Genomic DNA, 16,022 nt, shown 5'->3' with positions numbered 1-16,022 from the left:
CTGGTTGAAAGCTGATGTGATGTCAAGACTTACAGGGCACTCCAAGCAGTAGCAGCATGAGAACATAGGTATCAGAGAGGGTGTTCTCTCATATGATGGCAGCAGAAAGAAGGGAGGACAAACTGTTGCTCTGCAGACCTCCATAAGTGCTGAGCCTCTGTATTGAACAAGTCTTCTGTAAAACAATATGAGATCTTGGTTTGGATTGTTGTTCAGATTCAAAAAAGCCAACCACTAGTGGTTTGATTCAGCTTACATATCCTGTTGCTGTTTTCCTAGATGTACAATGGTAAAAGCATTAATCTCCGAGTGTCAGGAAAGAAATGCATAAAATTACTTCATTATAGCATGTTATACACAATGCAGAAAACATAGGACTACATTTGCTCTATACCTCCATAGTGGAATGTTATAAAATCATAAGCAGTGTTATGAAAAGTTGTTTTCAAGATGACTTCTGAAGAAAATATCAGTGGCAAGCAGCAAGTGACAGTGAAAATGTCTATTTCAATGAAGCACCAGTGTTTGATATCTTTACCAAATTGATTCTGCTTGAGATGAACTGCTACAAATTTTAACTATTTCAATGTGTAGCCTATGTACGTAAATAACTGATAGAGTATTTAGTTTGTGGGGGTTTTAGTTTTGTTTGTTTGTTTTTTAAACGAGTTCCTTATATAAATCTAACTGGCTCTGAAATCATTTCCAAATCTGAATTGTTTCAAAACGCGTCTTATACTGAAAGATGGTTTGGCCAGTAATGCAACATGATACTATGTGGGGAGCTGGAGTTCAAAACTAGCAGGGAGAATTTTGCACCTTTACTTGTCAGAGACTGTAAGTTTAGGAGGAGTAACAGATTCTGTTACCCAATTCATACTGTCCCCAGGGCTAGGCCTCAAAATAAACACAGAAACTTCAAAGACAGCTTGGAGTGGAACATATAATACCGAAGACAATCCTGTTTGCATGTTGTGATCAGTTCACACTTTCCTTTGCAAATAATCTTATGTTACCCTTCTATTTATATGAGAGATTATCATGGAAAAATAATAAAAAGTGGTATGTTAAAGCTAAGCCAAATGCAAGACACATTTATTGATAGAATTTCTTACCATATGTTTCAATAGATTTACTAAAACTGGTTTTCTTTTATACCTATTATTGTTCTTAGAAAGGACACATTTAGTGTATTTTACAAAAGGGTAATACTTAAGGAGCAAAAAAAAAAAAGAAAAACTGATACACAAGACATAGTGTTCAATTCTTTGGTAAAGAGGTCACAACCAGTTGTTTAGGACTGCTTGTGTAAAGCAGAAGTCAGAAAAAGGGGTAGTATTCCTAGAGTTCAAAGTGCTCCAATTTCTAAATTGAAGATCACTTCACTGACACAGATTAGGTTAATTCAGGTTTTGTCAATCCCTTCTTTGGGTTGCACTGGATGCCCCTGTTGGTGAGAAAAAAACATCTTTTGCTAGCTCTGTTTTTACTTCATATAAGGAAGACTTCAGCCCATCTGGAAAGCAGGTTCTAGAATCTCCCAACAGTGTTCAAGTCTTCCTTCTATAAGATTATTCTACTGGTGTAGTACAGCCTACTGCAGGACAAACAACACTCCAGATCACACTAGATTATAAGAATATCAGTAGTGCACTAATGCTGTAGTCTGGTAGTACCCTGCAAACACTGGCCGTCATGCTAAGGGCATCATATCCTTCAGCAACTTACTCCATTGCTAGAACTGTAACTTTGCATTGAGTAAGTCTTTCTAGAAGGTGTGGGTTCTGAGCCGGATGGACAATACTGGCAAGAGTTGCATTTTTCTTGAACAAAGTTGCATCATGCACTCATGGTTCCTCATTTAAGCTTGGACACAAGACATATCATGCTTGGTTAATTAAATTTACTGCTAATAATAATTTAAGCTAGAATTTCATTCAAGATTCAGCTTCAAATAATTGTATGAAATCTCTTTCCTTATGCTGACCTCTACTATGATTTCAGTATGTTCACTATAAAAAGTACAGATAGAACAGGTCCTAGCACATGATTTAGACTGCAGGACCAGTGATGGTAAAAGAATAAATAAATAAACAAATAAGATGCTAAATCCATTTGAATTGAGTGACCAGAATTCTATCAGTTGGACAGGTGATGCATCTGGCTAAAAGTTACATAAATCAAAATCTCTAATTCCAAAGAAAGTACAAGTCTACATAGCACTGGCATACAAAATATTCAGTCCTTTACTGCAAATTTATCAAGTTATATCTGCTTGGCATATGATTTCATATCACAGATAATTCATCTAATATGGTGCAAATACAAAAAGAAACTTCAGGTCATCAGAATAAATAAGGTTTCAGAGTATTCACATAAAATGCAAAACTTACCATTAGAACAGCACCTAAACCTAATATTGTTTTCACAACATTAATTACTGCTCCAGCTCCTTAGTATTGCTCATCAGAAATCTTTTCTTCTTTGCCAATTTTATGTTCTATTTGCACTTTAAACCCTTGTTTTTAAAAATGACTTAACACCACTAGGAGAAGCTACCACCCACTTCTCACCTTTATTTTTCTTCGGTAACTCCCACAATCAGGTTCTTACAGTGTATAGCTACAAAATAAATGATACAACTAAATACAAAGACTTTTCCTCTAATTCATACTAACTTAATCTTTATTTAATTCCAAAGGCACAGATAGCATTTCAACTTCCAGTTGATGTCAGTGGATACAGGTTATCTAATCACCTAAGTCTGAAAACTCCATCCGTATATCAATGTCAGTAAAGTTTTATGCACATAAGTCATCCCTAAAGAAATATAATCACTGGCTGACCTCAGTGAGATTGTTAGCGTGAGAGAAGGTGGCAGGATTGGGCCCTAAGTTTTCATAAATAACACAGACCATCTCCAGATGGACATTCCACTGTTAGTTTTTATAGTGTCTTCCACAGCCAGCCCACATGGTCTCACAAACACATTCATAGATGCCAAAACAATAACAAATTAAAGTTTGGTTTATAGAAAGGCCTTGGCTCAGATGCTGCATATACAAGTTCACATGCTGTTTACCCTGAAAAAGGTGTGGAACTAACCACAGTGAGGTGACAACCTCAATTCCACTCACACATGAGGTGGGAAAACCAATAACACAACTGCAGGATTAGGAAAGGACACTATTTTTCCTGGCTCGTGTGTGAATAAATCATGCTTTGTTAATAAAGAAATGAAGTCATTTTATAAAGCAGAGTAAGGAACAGCTGTCTCTTCCCCCTTAGCACATATATGTGCATGTAAATAATATATTTACATATAAATATATTTTTTATATATATATAATTATATGCCTGACTGCACACACATTTCCACGCTAATTATGCTTATTCACAGAGGAAGGAAGTCCTAGATTATTATTCTCTGAGCTCTCTATCCCTTGCAGGCAGTAAAATATTTTCACAGAAAATCAGCTCCCCTGAAGTCAAAGCATTACATCCACCTTGTGCTAAGCACTGGTCCAGGGATGACACGTCACCTAAATCCTGCTTGTACTTTCAAGATAGGGTTTAAGTGATAGAAAGGTTATATATTGCCCTTCTATCTCTAATTACTCTCCTGAATCTATTATGTTTACCTTTATGGCTTACCTGCTATGTAGATTTACCTTTTATGGTCAAGATCTTCCAGAACACTGTCAAAACCCAATGCTGCCTGAGAAAGTAACATGCATATAATACCAGGGAGATGCCCTGAAGGATGAATCAGTTTCACCCAAATACCATTCCTTTCCATTTTAACAGTAAGGTTCTCACAGACCTGATATTTTGACCCAAAATAGAAGGAAAAAAGGAATGAAATGTTTCATCTTACCCATACCCATGTTATTTTACAAAAGTTCCGTTTCTGCAAATAATGTTTTTCTCAAATATTATACATAATTATATCAAATGCCTGATTGTATAGATGTCATTAAAACTTGGTTATCCCTGTAATTAACTGGAAATAGTCCAAAGCTATATATTAATTATTAACACAGATGCAAAAACTAAAGCATATTTGCTTAAACATACACTGTCAATTCAATGCCAGAAAACAATCTACAAGAGATTACACAGACAAAGCAGATACATGTGGCAGGGACATTCCTATTAGTAAGACTCTGAACAAAGCCATTTAGTATAGTGCACATCTTGCTTAAGAGATACACATGGCCTTAAAGCAAAGCTGAGAACAGCTATAAGAACTTTGAGAATAAGGAAACAACTGCCAGTATTTATAACTGTCCAAAAAAAGTGTCATAAGGAGTTCACTGGAAAAATCTCAGTTCCATCCTGCATGCACATGTATCTTTTCAGGCCATTAAGATAACAAAAACCTAAAGAATTTTTTTTTTTAAACTGAAAAGGAAAGCCTTTCTACATAAAGTGATACAGAAAATCATAGCTTTTTGGTACAAACCTGGGAAGACACACAACTGATTCTGTTGAAGAAAGAAAATACACTCCTCACATTAATGGCCCTTCTTTGTCCTTTGGGAGAAAGACAGCAATTCATCACTGTTGACAGTTACTACACACAGTCCACTTGCAGTATCTCAGGCACTTAGTTAATGAGTAGGAGGTAAGGTAAAGCAAAACCTCCCTCTAATCCTTGCCCATTTACTCTAGGAAGGAAGGAAGAAAGGAAGAACAGAATACCTCTGATGTAAGATCTAAGGAATCCAAAGGAGAAGCAAAAATGGATTCTGGAAATGCTTAACCTGTATCCTGTTCTACCCCATATGGCTAATGGAATTATACAAATATAAGAAAAAAAGATTTAACCCATGGTAATTTTTGTTTCACAGATTTTTCTAAGGTCAAAAAAAAAACCATACTTCAATTTTATTTTACTTTTCCTTCCCATAAGAACATCCTGATACTTGCATATTGGTTGCACAACTTAGGAAGAACAGGTTTTCACCACTACCTCTCAATCTGTAGTCAGTTCTATAGCTCATGGTATCATCTTCCACTCTTTGATATTATGACAGCAGTACAATACGTTCTTTGAGACTTTGAGTTTTATATTGGAAATGATATTTTCATTTATACACATAGTTTGAAAAGGCTGAATCCTCAAGTTTCGTGTATGACCTATCACTTCTCCATTATCATGCAAGCAACTATGATCATTACCTTGAAGAAGAATATTATTCTAAAAGTTTTTGTGATATAGACGGCTTTGATTTTTAAAAATATTCTTAACCTGTAATTTCTGTTAATATAATTCTTCCCATAGTTACTTTGGGGGGAGATTATAAAGTCATCTTTTTATTATCTCTACATACACAAAAGCAGTAAAAGTTCTGGCAGCCCAAAAATCAATAGGATCCAAATCTCTTTAATACTTTTCTGAAAATTGGCAGTTTAGCATGAGGTTAAGCCTGCGAAGCAGATATGTTGAGACTGACATTCTTCCCCTCCTGGTGAAATAGTCATTGGAACACCTATATTCTCATCTTAAACTTTTATGCCTTTCAAAGCCTACTGCTGTAACCGTCCCCCAAATGGAAAGAAGTTCCTTATTTATTTATTTATAGACAGGCTGGAATCAAGCAGAATAAGATCTGGAACTGAATGTTAATCCTTTCCCCTATACACCTTCATTTAATTTGCTAATCTTGTGATTAATTTCAAGTTGTGCTAATGAAACCCAGCACTGTCATACTTCTGGAACTGCATGAGTTTCTATGAACATAGCTCAGTAACTCACAATCCATGCCTATTTCAAACTCAGTCCTCCTTTGGCACATTTTACCAAAAGTGCAAAGGTATGTTGTGTATTACTACATACAAGACAACAGATTACAGACGGTAAATTAGTGAATGAGCTTATAGAAAATAATACACTTGAATGTAGAATGCTTGCCTAAGAATAATGCATATAGACTTTTTTTTTTTCCCTCTAGTCCTAGAGGAGGATGATTTACCTTGACATTTGGAATTTAATTTTCAGAGACATCTCTAGTAGATATCCACTCATGTATACAGAGTGCTTGGGCAATGCTTGCACAGACATTTTTCTGATACGGGAACATATGTGATGAAAGCTAACTACTCTGACAGCATATTTACACATTAAGTCCAATTGAAGAAACCATCTTAGTAAAACCACATTTCACTGATTGCACGTACAGATTTGAATGTTGGAAGAATACATGCCAAAACTACAAGAACTTAAAAACTGAAGGAAAAAATGAGTAAATAATGTACACCCGAGGTTTAAACATTAAGATCAACAGACAGAAAATTAAACAAAAGAAAAGCAAGATCACGATTTTGTTTTCCTCTTTAGAGCTGTGCAAGATTATTTCAAGGGACAGTACGGAAATACAGCAGTTTTTGCAAGGTTCCAAACTTAAAATTACTAATTCTTAAATGTTAAAGCAATTGGTGAATATACTATAGAACGATATATACAATCACAGAATCATCTAGGTTGGAAGAGACCTCCAAGATCACCTAGTCCAACCTCTAACCTAACACTAACAAGTCCTTCACTAAACCATATCACTAAGCTCTACATCTAAACGTCTTTTAAAGACCTCCAGGGATGGTTGACTCAACCACTTCCCTGGGCAGCCCATTCCAATGCCTAACAACCCTTTCAGTAAAGAAGTTCTTCCTAATATCCAACCTAAACCTCCCCTGGTGCAACTTTAGCCCATTCCCCCTCGTCCTGTCACCAGGCAATTGGGAGAATAGACCAACCCCCACCTTGCTACAGCCTCCTATACGGAACCTGTAGAGTGCAATAAGGTCACACCCGAGCCTCCTCTTCTCCAGGCTGAACAATCCCAGCTCCCTCAGCTGCTCCTCATAAGACTTGTTCTCCAGACCCATCACCAGCTTTGTTGCCCTTCTCTGGACTCGCTCGAGCACCTCCATGTCCTTCCTGCAGTTAGGGGCCCAAAACTGAACACAGTACTCGAGGTGCGGCCCCACCAGAGCCGAGTACAGGGGAACAATCACTTCCCTAGACCTGCTGGCCACACTGCTTCTTATGCAAGCCAGGATGCTGTTGGCCTTCTTGGCCACCTGAATACACTGCTGGTTCATATTCAGCCGACTATCAACCAACACTCCCAGGTCCTTCTCTACCAGGCAGTTTTCTAACCACTCATCTCCCAGCCTGTAGTGCTGCTTGGGGTTGTTGTGCCCCAGGTGCAGGACCTGGCACTTGGCCTTGTTGATCTTCATACAGTTGGCCTCAGCCTATCGGTCCAGCCTATCCAGATCCTCCTGCAGAGCCTTCCTACCCTCGAGCAGATTGACACACGCACCTAACTTGGTGTCGTCTGCAAACGTACTGAGGGTGCACTCGATCCCCTCATCCAGGTCATCGATAAAGATATTAAAGAGAACTGGCCCCAGTACTGAGCCCTGGGGGACTCCACTAGTGACCGGCCTCCAACTGGATTTAACTCTATTCACCACGACTCTTCGGGCGTGGCTACCCAGCCAGTTTCTAACCCAACAAAGCGTATACCAGTCCAAGCCAAGAGAAGCCAGTTTCTTGAAGAGAATGCTGTGGGAAACAGTGTCAAAGGCCTTACTGAAGTCAAGGTAGACCACATCCACAGCCTTTCCCTCATCCACTAAGCATGTCACTTTGTCATAAAAGGAGATCAGGTTCGTCAAGCAGGACCTGCCTTTCATAAATCCATGCTGACTGGGCCTGATCGCCTGGTTGCCCTGCAAATGCCGTGTGATGACACTCAAGATAATCTGCTCCATGAGCTTCTCTGGCACTGAGGTCAAACTAACAGGCCTATAGTTTCCTGGGTCTACCTTCCAGCCCTTGTAGATTGGCGTCACGTTTGCCAGCCACCAGTCAACTGGGACCTCCCCTGATAGCCAGGACTGCTGATAAATGATGGAAAGCAGCTTGGCCAGCTCTTCCGCCAGTTCTCTCAGTACCCTTGGGTGGATCCCATCCGGCCCCATCAACTTGAGTACATCTAAGTGCTGTAGCAGCTCGCCAACCATTTCCGTGTGGATTGTGAGGGCCACAATCAGAACAACAGAACAACTGGTCTTGCTCCTAAAGACTGAGGCAAAGAAGGCATTAAGCTCCTCAGCCTTTTCCTCATCTCTCATCACTAAGTTTCCCCCTGCATCCAGTAAAATATGGAGATTCTCCTTAGTTCTCCTTTTCATGTTAATGTAGTTATAAAAACATTTTCTGTCATCTTTAACAGCAGTAGCCAGACTGAGCTCCAGATGAGCTTTGGCCTTTCTAATTTTGTCCCTACACATCCTTACAATCCTTCTGAGTGGCCTGCCCTCTTTTCCAAGGATCATAAACTTTTTTTTTTGTTTTGTTTTCCTAAGCTCTAGACACAAGCTCTCTGTTCAGCCAGGCCGGTCTTCTTCCACCCCGGCTTTTGGCACGTGGGGACAGATCGCTCCTGAGCCATTAAGATTTCCTTCTTGAGGAGTGCCCAGCCTTCCTGTACTCCTTTGCCCTTCAGAACTGCCTCCCAAGGGACTCTGCCAACCAGTGTCCTGAACTGCTCAAAGTATGCCTTCCGGAAGTCCAAGACAGCGGTTTTACTGGTCCCCGTCCTGACTTCACCAAGAATAGAGAACTCTACCATTTCGTGGTTACTCTGCCCAAGACAGCTTCTAACCACCACATCTCCCACCAGTCCTTCTCTGTTTGTGAACAGAAGGTCTAGCGGGGCACCTCCCCTGGTAGGCTCTCTAACCAGCTGTGTCAGGAAGCTATCTTCCACGCTCTCCAGAAACCTCCTAGACTGCTTCCTCTGAGCTGTATTGCATTTCCAGGATATGTCTGGGAAATTGAAGTCCCCCACGAGGACAAGAGCTGATGATTTCTCAACTTTTGCCAGCTGCCTGTAGAACTCCTCATCCGTCTCCTCATCCTGGTTTGGCGGGGTCTATAACAGACCCCCACCAGGATGCTTGCCTTGTTGGCCTTCCCGCTGATCCTAACCCATAGGGATTCAACCTTATCGTTCCCAGTCTCAGTTTCGAGTTCCACAGCATCAAAACACTCTCTAATATAGAGAGCCACACCACCACCCCTTCTGTGCTGCCTGTCCCTTCTGAAGAGCCTATAGCCAGACATTGCAGCACTCCAGTCATGGGAGTGGTCCCACCACATTTCAGTGATGGCAACCAAGTCATAGTTAGCCTGCTCCAGCTCCTCCTGTTTGTTGCCCATGCTGCATGCATTAGTGTAAATGCACTTCAGCTAGGCCATTGCCTGCTCCCCAGACCCTGACATTGTTCCCCCTGGCACACCTCTAACGAGCCTTATTCCCTCCCCGTCCCCCTTCCTACCTAGTTTAAAACCCTCTCAATGAGCCCTGCCAGCTCCTGCACTAGTGTCCGTTTTCCCCTTAGAGACAGGTGGGACCCCACACACACCAGTCTAGGCCCAAGCTCATTGGCAAAATACTTTTTGCAATATGCCATAAAATCTATTAAAATTGTGTCTGTTCAGGAATTATTTTCCAGAACTGAGTTGTGAAATCAAGCTCAATAGCTTTGTCAATCAAATAGAGTTCGAAGTAAAAATGACCCAATGAATTTTATCATCCAGAAAAAACTGCAAGAAGAAACAAATTAGAAACGTAAATTGTGTTTTTGCTTTAATGACATAATTTAATTAATTAAAAGTATTAACATATAAGCATCTGAAAACCCAGCAAAATTTTAGCCCTATTATAGGCATTGGAAGGCCATGTTATTTTTACTGTGACTGGAGGAAGGTAGTTGTAACAGTTCATTATTTTAGGTTTTAGTTTTGCAGTTTTTTCCATTGGCAAGATGCCAAGTGATTTTTTAGTTTGGTTCATAGCCTCTTATTTTCTGTTATTTATTCATAACAATTCACAAAATATACTGCTAGTAAAAGCTTTCTAGGAATCCAAGAATGGATAGCCTAAGAGAAATTCAGTGTCACAAAACAGGAGAATCAAATAGAAAGTGTGAGAAGGAAAAAAATAAGCATTTTTTGAACATTTTCATTCTAGCTGAATGGTGATATCCAACAATTTACCAGGATAGTCTTTGGGGTTTTGCTATTGTTTTCAGTCAGAAGACAAGATATCTGAGGTATGTATAGTGAGACTGAGAACCTTTATAACTCATTTAGATACATGTAGAGTATTCAGCAGGGGAAAGCACTATCTGTTCAACCATGACATAATTTAAAGAGCTAAATACAGAATTATTAGTGGTATGAAGCGTGATGTATAGTTTCCACTCTGCTTTAGAGAAAGGTTAGCATATCTTACTGTTGTTTTGTTTTCATTATTTGTATGGTGAGAGACTGAGAGGCCTCACATAGAAACAAAAATTAGTGTGATACATTAGATTTCTAAGACTTTCCAACTAATCACAAAATTAGCTCAATCAGCTAGCAGAGTCTGTGGCAGTAAGCCTCATAACAGGCATTATGTTTGTATACTTACTCTGTCTTTCAGAAGCCTTCATTATAGTAAAAATGCTTCTGTTATACTGCTAGCAGTACGTGCCAAATTAATCTAGTTTAACAATGTCTACAGTAGGCTGAACAAAAAAGTTGCATACACATGCATACATAAGAGCACATACCTTTAACACCATTTTTTAAGAGCCCAGCTTATTTGATTTCTTATAGCACAAACAGCACTTGAGCAATATTTCTCACATGATTCAAGTCATGCTTGAAAGACAGGAAGCTTTAAAGGTTTCCTATCAGATGTAAATACTAAAAGATTTCCTTGCATTTAATTCTGTATACTCTCTAAGCACTTTGAATTAAATATACCAACCAAACATTCTTTTATGACATGTTTTCCATATTTTATGGATTTCTCTTTGTGTTTTCTCAACATTTTCATTGCAACTTTCAAAGAAAGTCCCTATGGAAACGATGGCATATTAGTTGTTTAGTTTATTCTTAGAAGAACGGTAGTTTAGATTATTTTATTATGTTCCAGATGATGATTGCTCAACCAGATAATGTAAACAAAGTAAACTGGAAACAGTTTAATTACAAAAAACCATTCCTCGGAACGTTGTAGCGATCCATTTGTAGCTGAGAGATACTCAACAATTCAGTGCACAGTGCAGGGAAGATTATTGCCATATTAGAGATGAACAAATAATGCATAAAGAAAAGAAAAAAACTTTAGCCAAGGAGTAAATAACGCAATTTAGGAAAGAATACAAAAAGGTAATGTAGCATCACTGTTCTTAATCTTGAGCTTATATGTGCAAGATTGTTTCCCAGATGGAAATATTACAATGGCAAAATGACTTTTAACTTATACCAGATGCATTTCTTGGGAGGTAGCATGGCATTTAGGATTCAGACAGACAAATATGCTCGCATCCTTACTGGTATCTATCCTGTATGGATGTGGAAAAGAAAAAATAAATCATAAAATACAAAACCTGCTGCTAGATGTGTTTTTTTGTTGTTGTCATTTCTTTGTTGGTGGAGTTGTTCATTTATTAAAGAAAATGTTGAGAAGTTTTGACTATGCACGTCTCCAGTGTTTTCCTCATATTAAAATAAAATCATCAGAATTGAAGAAAGGTTTGTTGTTTTTTTTTTATGTATGTTGGCTGGTCACTTACATGTAACTGATCTTTTATTTTCTGTGAATTTAAGAGGTGCTGGCAAAAGAACTGTTGAGATTTTAGATTTGTTTTACTTGCTTAAATAGAAATTAACATTCCTTATACTGTAACTTCCTCTTTAAATCAAATAGGTTACAGGTTTTCTGGAAACTGTAATTTCTGACAGTGATGTCAGTCAGAAACAGCCTACAAAAAAGGTAAATAAGTCAACCTTTGTGTGCATCTCTAAAACATCCATGCTGTCTGTACTAAACATATAAAGTATGCCATCATGGAATTTGTTCAGAGACCTGCAAACGGGGATTCTTCATTTTTCCAGATAATTGCACACCTTAATGAAGTTCCTTGGAAAATGAAAAAATAGGGAAATGATTTGGGGTTCTTGCCATTACACTTTCACCTTTATTCTTGCAGTAGTAATTCAAGGTAATTTCTGGAATATAAGGCATGAGGGTTTGTAGAGACATTATTAGCCCAACTAATAATCCATTTCAATTTGTCTAAAAACAGACAACCAGACACTGCAAACCCTTCTTTCACTCTAAAACAGAAGTAGCCAGAACCAAGAAAAGACCACAATACTGTAAGAAAGCCTTTGCACTCAGAGTTACATCAGACATAGCATACCTTTCGCAGTCTGTCAACTTCTCAAGGTTGAAAAATCACTTAGATTGCCATCCAGCTTCTGGGTGTAATGTTTCAGCAACCCTGAAAAAAGTATTCAGCAACTGATAAGACAATGCACTAAAAATTCAGCCATCACATTTACCCTAGGTGAAATAAGACTCTTCCATGCCCTTTATATTGTTCCAATTGTCCTGTAAGAATAAAAACATTAATATAACAAGCTGATTGGTAAACCCAGATCACATCCGTATATATTTCATTGCCAAAAAGCATATGTTACATGCAGAGGTACGTATAGGAAAATCCATCACGATCCTTTTAATTGTAAAATAACAGAATAAAAGACCTTCACATCAAGTGAGGCCCAAGGAACTGAAAATTAATAACTCGATTAAACACTCTGCCAAGTCACAGAAGTGACTCAAGCAAGATAAACAAATTGAATGAAAGTTTGCAGAAAAAAAATCTTAATTTTCAAGTCTATCCAGTGTAGTTGCTTTATTTCTAGCTATAGTTTATTCAGACTTCAGAAAGATTATACGTGCAAAGAAATAAACTTTTCACATGAGAGAAGTTCTTGCTCTTTTACTGAGCTCCTCTTACACAATTTTTGAGACAAGTCAAACAATAAAAGCCACCTGCCCACCACATTTCCAAATAAAAACTTTCTGCTGCTTCATGGCTAGTAACTTGCTCAATCTTTACAGTCTGTAAATCAGTGTTTGGTGTTTTAATATCAGCTAATGTCATGGAGGCACATACTGTCCTTGATATATTATAGTTATATGCATTTGTTGCACTTCTAGTGACTCTCTCATGTGGGTTTTTCTACCTTAAATCAGCAGTTTTTAGTTTATTTAATAACTACCAGAGAAAAGAACAAGAAAAAACCAGGTACACAAAACCAAAACCAATAGCAAAACATTTCTAGGTATGACTAAATTTCTAGAGTAGGAAGATACGTTCAGTCACAGTAGATACAAGGGTCAAGATCAGGAGTATCCGTACATAGAATGATAACAAAGAAATAGCACAGAGAGGAACATTCTTGGAGCTTCATTCTTTTTAATCAGATCAGAGATTGTTATATATTTCCATAGGTGCAGAAGTGCAGGCTAAAGTGCTAAGTTTTCTACATTTTGTACTAAAAATGAAATCTTTAGAGCTGACAAAAGACATTCCTTAGGGTACTATTGCCTTTCTAACATTGGCGCTACCAATGAAAAGGCAAAGTCTTTTCACACTCACATGCCGTCTGAGTGATCTTCCTCTGCACAGAAGCATCCTGTCCAATTATCTTGCCATAGTGTTACTATTTTACTACTCCTGTTGTGCTCTTGGACTTATTTATACACCTGCATCATTAGTAAGGAGGCAAATCATTTCCATATTTTATTAACAATAAACAATTCAGTTACATTAAAGACTTAAAAGAATTACCATCTCAGTATGCAAGTTTCTTGTTTTCTAGGTGCCCAATCAGACACACATGGGTGGAATTCATTTTACAGTTCCTTCAGAGAAAAATGTTCTTCACAGGGTATTTCAATTGCCCTATCTCAGACTTTTTTTTTTTTTTTTTTTTGGAGAGAGAAGTTATCCTCTGGAGGGAAATGGTGAGCATAAATGTCTGCAAAAAAAGGAAACACACTGAAAATAATAGGATAAAAATGAGTACTCTATGAGCAATGTTCATCTGAAAGAACAAGTAATATGCAAACACAAAGCTATGTTCTAAGGCAAATATCTAGACATTAAAGATGAAATACTGCAGCTTCTTAAAATGTTAATTTAAAATTCTTAATGCACCCTCACTTCTTCAAATATCTATGAGCAAATCCACAGTGAAAGCAATTTCTTTAGAGAACAATATCTCTTCATAATGAGTACCAAAACCACATGGACAATGACTGAGTGGAAATTCTTAAAGCATTCATCTTTACATGACAGAACATTACTCAGCCACTTAAAAATGAAATAATTGGCTGAAATCAATCTGCTTTGCAGCAATAATGGAACTCTTGACCTATGAAGAAAAAGGCATGATTGTGTTTTTTGTTGTTTTCTTTTGTAATTATATTGGGTAAGGCTTTTCTCAGACTTTCCAAAGAGTAATGAATAATACCTTATTACAACATCACCACATCTTGTATATTATTGTACAAGTTAACTTCTGAGATGTCATAGATGTATTTTATGAAAATGAACTCTAGCAAGTTTATTTTTTGTTTATACCACAATAAGTTTTCCTTTCAAAATATTTTAAGTATACATATTAAGTATACACGTTTCATAGCAAATGGTAAAGTTAAAGTCATGTTTTCCGTGGGTATGGTGATGATACAACCATCTTAAAAACAAAAATATTGACTTGCTTTCTTACCCATTATAAATTCGATGGAGAATTTTAATATATATCAAAATGAAAACATAGTGCATAAGATTAATTACATTTCAGTCAGTACATTATTTGATACAATGTACAAGTGACATGGATTACATAAAGATCTTTAAAGTAATTTACCCTGATTTATAAATGGCTTTTGGCTAAAGCTGTTATTTGGACATCCAGAAGCTGTTATAGATATAGCAAGATTACAGGATTATGAATGGTAGCACATCAAGAAGCTCAACATCCTACCCATGTTTCTATAACTAAAATTTTTTTCCCCTCCTTTTTTTTTTTTTTTCTTTTTTTTTTTTCCCCCAGTACTTCCATTTATTGATGTAAATATTCTACTTTCTGGAAGTAGTGACCAACCTGACACAGTTCATCTTTATTTCGTTTTAGCAAGCACTCCAGATCTTATCCAGGTGTATACTGATACATCATACAGCTATGCATCTATATCACTACCACTTAAATGTATTTTCATTGACCTGGGGAGCTAAGTTGGTTATAAACGATCATTACATTACTACAGGTGTTTCTTGCCCTGAGATATGCAAGAACCATTAAACATTTTCAAATGAAACAGCTTTTCCAAAAAAAACACACTCACAAGACTGAAACCAAATGTTAATAAGTAAAATCAATAAGTAAATAAATAAAACAGTTTTTCAAGGAATCTTATGACTTGAAAGGATACAGGACTTCCTCTAGAAAACCTACCCCAAAATAGTATGAAGTCTACCTGAAAAATTGTTGTCAATGTCAAGAATGATGAATATTCCACCATCTCAGGAAATGCATTCAGCTCCCCATTATTTTTATTTACTGAGCATCTAATTTAATTCAGCTGCATTTACACATGCCTTACTCACAAGAGACATGATAAATCAATTTTGGTTTTGCATCAGCCTTTTACATGCCCAAGAACTGATATCAAAATTTACCTTTCAGCAAAAAACACCCAATTTCACTCCTATTTCCTTTTAAGTCATAACTTCTAAACATTTAATCATTCTCATTCTTCATCTTAGTATTCTCTTCAACTGCTCCACATCTTCCCTCAGTGTAATAACCAAAACTGATCATACTAATTGGGCCATACCAATCTTAATAGACTGGACAGATTACTCCACTTTATGCAGGCTGTCTTATTATGCACCTTACATAACATCTCCTTTTTCTTACAACTTTAAAGCACTTTTAACTCACATTAAAACTTGGCACACTATGACACCAAAATCTTTTTCTACAGAAGAGTTAAAGGCTCAATTGGTAGTTAAAGACATCACTGTAGTTAGGCAACAGATTTCTCCTAAACTAAGTGCCAGAGCTTGCTGTGATCCTTGTTCCTTAT

General features: G+C 37.4%; 1 protein-coding gene across 1 annotated transcript in view; it reads right to left on the bottom strand.

The window, feature by feature from the left end:
* The window catches only part of FAM227B (family with sequence similarity 227 member B), a 233,305-nt gene that overhangs the window by 161,032 nt on the left and 56,251 nt on the right, over positions 1-16,022 (bottom strand). The window contains exons 5-6 of the mRNA XM_080607961.1: positions 13,717-13,906; positions 12,277-12,357 (exon numbers count right to left, since the gene is read on the bottom strand). The gene's annotated coding sequence lies outside the window, so the exon portion shown is untranslated. The remainder of the gene's footprint in view (positions 1-12,276; positions 12,358-13,716; positions 13,907-16,022) is intronic.

Source organism: Anser brachyrhynchus (genome assembly GCF_964034855.1).
Source record: "Anser brachyrhynchus genome assembly, chromosome: 11".
Lineage (NCBI taxonomy): Eukaryota > Metazoa > Chordata > Aves > Anseriformes > Anatidae > Anser > Anser brachyrhynchus.
Note: the sequence above shows the minus strand (reverse complement) of the source record. Positions and strands in the feature narration are given on the sequence as shown.